Source organism: Kogia breviceps, chromosome 10 (assembly GCF_026419965.1).
Source record: "Kogia breviceps isolate mKogBre1 chromosome 10, mKogBre1 haplotype 1, whole genome shotgun sequence".
Classification (NCBI taxonomy): Eukaryota; Metazoa; Chordata; class Mammalia; order Artiodactyla; family Physeteridae; genus Kogia; species Kogia breviceps.
The window spans coordinates 89,176,967-89,182,966 of NC_081319.1; the positions used below are offsets into that span (position 1 = coordinate 89,176,967).

Genomic DNA, 6,000 nt, shown 5'->3' on the forward strand with positions numbered 1-6,000 from the left:
TCAGAGCCCTCTCTCCTCGGCTTATAGACAACCATTTTCTCCTCCCTGTGTCTTTACAAGGTCTCCTCTCTGTGTATCTGTCTCCTAATATCTTCTTCTTATAAAGACATTAGTCATATTGGATTGGGTCCCACCCTAGAGACCTCATTTAACCTAATTTCCACTGTAAATACTCTATCTTCAAATCGAGTCACGTGCTGAGAGACTGGGGTTTCAAACTTCAACATATGAATTTGGGGGTGAGGGTGCAATTCAGCCCATTAACAGGTACAATGATCCCTAGAGAGCATTCTGTGTGGCCCGGCAGAGATCACCGAGACATTTTGCTAGGAAGCCAAACACTGAAATGAATTTCAGATTCATGTTTTGGACCTGATGAAAGGTAGATATATAGAAACTAGAAATGCATACTTGTAACCATATGTATCAAAACACTGGTGAATAAATGAAAACTTTAGTTTTAACCTTTTACCATTACATAGTATACAAGTGTTTTAACCCTCTCTCCATCCCCCTGCTCTCTCATGCACTCACACTCCCCTTTCAACATCTAGAACTATTAGCATGGGCAGTATGAACATACAGCCTTGATGTTTGTTCTCTTATTAAAAAGAGTGGTTAATTTTTACTAATTCAGTCAATATCCTATCAATTCCAAGTATTCTCTTATCATTAATTTATAATCTTCATGATGCATAAACAAATTTTCATTCGTCTTAAAAGTATTTACCTGATGCAAAAATCATGGATTTAAAAGTACAGAATTTGTTTAAAATTATTATTTAGCATTGAACAACAGAGCTCATCATTAAATGAGATTTTAAAGTCATAACTCATTTACACCAGTTGATACATTCATAGAGTACTTAAAAAAAAAACTAGAGTAATGACTTCTTGTCAGAGTTTTGTGTCTGTGGGTAGTATAAATCTGTAAGTTTAATCCAGGTGACAAGGAGTAGTGATGAGAAGGACCAAGAGGTAAGATGTTTCTTCCTGTTTTTCTTTGCCTCTGCAGCATGTGGGATCTTAGTTTTCCGACCAGGTATCGAGCCCACACCCCTTGCACTGGAAGCACAGAGTCTGAACCACTGGACCACCAGGGAAGTCCCAAGAGGTAAGATGTTTAGATATGTACTTCAGTAGTTTCAAAACCACTTTAAAAGTCATCTCAAACAAATTTATAAGTGCAGTTTTTAACTGAGACCCTCTTACAGAAATAGCAGTAAAGCACTTTATATTCAATGCAGTGAAATTAGTGGAAAGTGTAACAGTACGATGAATAATTGCTACACTCCAATCTATTTAGGTGGAAAGTACGTTACATGTTTATATAATATCAAATATCCACATATTTAAGAAGATTCAATGATCACTTAATGCTCAATAATTTGTGACTCCAGGTTGGAACTAACTTACTGATATTTAGCATTACACAAAAATATAGATGATTGATATTTTCACTTTTTATCAGCAAATTCAGGCGCCCTTTAAACTCACTTTTTATTGCTTTTTCTGCAGTTGCCCTTAATTTTCTTTGTGTTTGCTTCTATTAACTTCAGACACTTGAAGTAGAAACACAAACTCACGTCTAAGGAAATCTCCAAGGTATTTGATTCAATGGTTTTATCAAAACATGAAAACCAAGGACAATTATGGCTTAATTCATTTCAATCATGGAGAGTACCTTTCATATTGTTGCTGATACTAAAAAAGTACTGTAATAGAAAACTTGCTTGTGAAGCACGCTTCTAAGATGCCAGGATATTTTAAAAGAAAGATAAGTTCAATAGAACTTTCATTCAGATGAAGGACAGTGTCAGACTTTAAAGGACAGAAAGTAAATAGAGTAAACCAAATGGTTCTAAGTTTTCACAGCTCAATTATTAGACCTCCTTGAATGAAATAAACATGTCAGGTCAAGACATTTGTTTTATCCCAATTTATGTAGATGAGCACCTGGTAAACTAATAACAGTTTTACGTGCAGATTTTTACAAATATTTCATTTAAATGCTTTTTGAAAGTATTAGTTTTCAGTATTGTGTTAAAATCATATATATAAAATATATCTTATAGAAAATATTTCATACATAAGATATATATATATGAGTATATATCTGCACATATATGTTAAAATATACATAAAATGAATATCTGTTTATATATATGTGTTCATACTCCTAAGCAATTTATAGTCTTGACACTTTTAACAAACCACAAATAATAGAGCTTATATAAAATGTAAGGTACCATATAGCTTCTCCTTTTAACTGTTCAATGTCTTTTAAAAAAGTACAATATTTGCTGAAAGTGCATATTTCCTACAACCATAACAATATCCAGAATATTGTTGTATACATATTAGATATATATATGCCTGCTTATTAAATTTATTTATTTATTTATTTATTAATTAACATATTTATTGGAGTATAATTGCTTTACAACAGTGTGTTAGTTTCTGCTTTATAACAAAGTGAATCCGCTATACATATAGATATATCCCCATATCTCCTCCCTCTTGCGTCTCCCTCCCTCCCACCCTCCCTATCCAACTCCACTAGGTGGACACAAAGCACTGAGCTGATCTCCTTGTGCTATGTGGCTACTTCCCACTAGCTATCTATTCTACGTTTGATAGTGTATATATGTCCATGCCACTCCCTCACTTCTTCCCAGCTTACCCTTCCCTCTCCCCGTGTCCTCAAGTCCATTCTCTATGTCTGTGTCTTTATTCCTGTCCTGCCCCTAGGTTCTTCAGAACCATTTTTTTTTGATTCCATATATATGTGTTAGCATATGGTATTTGTTTTTCTCTTTCTGACTTACTTCACTCTGTATAACAGACTATAAGTCCATCCACCTCTCTGCAAATAACACAATTTCATTTCTTTTTATGGCAGAATAATATTCCATTGTATATATGTGCCGTATCTTCTTTACCCATTCATCTGTCGATGGAAAGTTAGGTTGCTTCCATGTCCTGGCTATTGTAAACAGAGCTGCAATGAACATTGTGGTACATGACTCTTTTTGAATTATGGTTTTCTTAGGGTATATGCCCAGTAGTGGGATTGCTGGGTTGTATGGTAGTTCTATTTTAGTTATTTAAGGAACCTCCATACTGTTCTCCATAGTGGCTGTATCAATTTACATTCCCACCAGCAGTGCAAGAGGGTTCCCTTATCTCCACACCCTCTCCAGCATTTACTGTTTGTAGATTTTTTGATGATGGCTATTCTAACTGGTGTGAGGTTATACTGCATTGTAGTTTTGATTTGGATTTCTCTAATGATTAGTGATGTTGAACATTCTTTCATATGTTTGTTGGCAAGTATATCTTCTTTGGAGAAATGTCTACTTGGGTCTTCTGCCCATTTTGGGATTGGGTTGTTTGTGCTTTTGGTATTCAGCTGCATGAGCTGCTTGTAAATTTTGGAGATTAATCCTTTGTTGGTTGCTTCATTTGCAAATATTTTCTCCCATTCTGAGGGTTGTCTTTCCATCTTGTTTATGGTTTCGTTTGCTGTGCAGAAGCTTTTAAGTTTCATTAGGTCCCATTTATTTATTTTTGTTTGTATTTCCATTTCTCTAGGATGTGGGTCAAAAAGGATCTTGCTGTGATTTATGTCATAGAATGTTCTGCCTATGTTTTCCTCTAAGAGTTTTATAGTGTCTGGTGTTACATTTAGGCCTTTAATCCATTTTGAGTTGATTTTTCTGTATGGTGTTAGGAATTGTTCTAATTTCATTCTTTTACATGTAGCTTTTCAGTTTTCCCAGCACCAGTTTTTGAAGAGGCTGTCTTTTCTCCATTGTATATTCTTGCCTCCTTTATCAAAAATAATGTGACCATATGTGCGTGGGTTTATCTCTGAGCTTTGTATTCTGTTCCATTGATCTATATTTCTGTTTTTGTGCCAGTACCATACTGTCTTGATTACTGTAGCATTGTAGTACAGTCGGAAGTCTGGGAGCCTGATTCCTCCAGCTCCGTTTTTCTCTCTCAAGATTGCTTTGCCTATTTGGGGTCTTTGGTGTTTCCATACAAATTAAAAAAATTTTTTCCTAGTTCTGTGAAAAATGCCATCGGCAGTTTGATAGGGATTGCATTGAATTTGTAGATTGCTTTGGGTAGTAGTCATTTTCACAATGTTGATTCTTCCAATCCAAGAACATGGTACATCTCTCTATCTGTTTGTATCAACTTTAATTTCTTTCATCAGTGTCATAGTTTTCTGCGTACAGGTCTTTTGTCTCCTTTGGTAGGTTTATTCCTAGGTATTTTGTTCTCTTTGTTGCAATGGTAGATGGGAATGTTTCCTTAATTTCTCTTTCAGATTTTTCAGCATTAGTGTATAGGAATGCAAGAGATTTCTGTGCATTTATTTTGTATCCTGCTACTTTACCAAATTCATTGACTAGCTCTAGCAGTTTTATAGTAGAGTCTTTAGGATTCTCTATGTATAGTATCATCATCTGCAAACATTAACAGCTTTACTTCTTGTTTTCTGATTTGGATTCCTTTTATTTCTTGTTTTTCTCTGATTGCTGTGGCTAAAACTTCCAAAACTATGTTGAATAATAGTGATGAGAGTGGACAACCTGTCTTGTTCCTGATCTTAGTAGAAATTATTTCAGTTTTTCACCCTGGAGAATGATGTTGGCTGTGGGTTTGTTATATATGGCCTTTATTATGTTGAGGTAAGTTCCCTCTATGCCTACTTTGTGGAGGGTTTTTGTCATAAATGGGTGTTGAATTTTGTCGAAATCTTTTTCTGCATCTATTGAGATGATCATATGGTTTTTCTCCTTGAATTTGTTAATATGTTTATCACATTGATTGATTTGTGCTTATTGAAGAATCCTTGCATTTCTGGGATAAACCCCACTTGATCATGTTGCATGATCCTTTTAACGTGCTGTTGGATTCTGTTTGCTAGTATTTTGATGAGGATTTTTGCATCTATGTTCGTCAGTGATATTGGCCTGTAGTTTTCTTTCTTTGTGACATCTTTGTCTGGTTTTGTTATCAGGGTGATGGCGGCCTCGTAGAATGAGTTTGGGAGTGTTCCTCCCTCTGCTATATTTTGGAAGAGTTTGAGAAGGATAGGTGTTAGCTCTTCTGTAAATGTTTGACAGAATTTGCCTGTGAAGCCATCTGGTCCTGGGCTTTTGTTTGTTGGAAGATTTTAAATCACAGTTTCAATTTCAGTGCTTGTGATTAGCCTGCTTATATTTTCTATTTCTTCCTGGTTCAGTCTCAGAAGGTTGTGCTTTTCTGATAATTTGTCCATATCTTGCAGGTTGTCCATTTTATTGTATGCCTGCTTATTAAATTTAATTTGAACTTATAGTACTTATATATTTTGTACAATGACAGAAGATACATTATTGTGTGTGTGGTTTTTTTTTTTCCTTAATATTGTTTTGACAAAAACCCAAATCTTTGGATGAGGACCAAGAAAACAAGAAAGGACTTTATGTTTTATTTTATATAAATGGATGGTGCTGATTTAAGTTATTTTGGTAGCTTTTAGTAGAAATAAAGAAGACTCACTGAGGTCCATGCTTTTTTTAAAGCTTTCTCATAAAAAATGTTAAAATGTAGAGTAATATGTAATTATTGAACGTAATGTAAAAGGCATTGTTCAAGGTATTAAAAAATGAAACAAAATTCTGAATGAAAAAAATCAAGCAATTATATAATATACAATACAAAGTATTCCTTTAAAAAATAAGATCTGTGCCATGTAACAAATGAGCTTTGATATTACTAAAAAATAGACCTTTTCAGAGTCTTCTTTTACAATTGTAATGCTAATAAATGATATTCTATTATTTTAATCTCTGTATCACATTCAAGAAACACAGTTCAATAGTTTAACAGCTAATTTCAAAATAAAGAAAACTCTTGAATTTCTCAAATGTACAGACCATGACAATATCAAAAATTTCTTTGCCCATTACCTGTTTCCCTCAAAAACCACAACTGGTTTGT

The 6,000-nt window shown here is 34.2% G+C and overlaps 1 long non-coding RNA gene across 2 annotated transcripts in view; it reads left to right on the top strand.

Moving 5' to 3' along the window:
• Positions 1-1,107, top strand: part of LOC136792029 (uncharacterized) — a 527,007-nt gene extending 525,900 nt beyond the window's left edge. For both annotated transcript variants that reach the window (XR_010835137.1, XR_010835138.1), the window contains exon 8: positions 1,016-1,107. This is a non-coding gene — a long non-coding RNA (uncharacterized lncRNA). The remainder of the gene's footprint in view (positions 1-1,015) is intronic.
• The last annotated feature ends 4,893 nt before the right edge of the window (positions 1,108-6,000 follow it).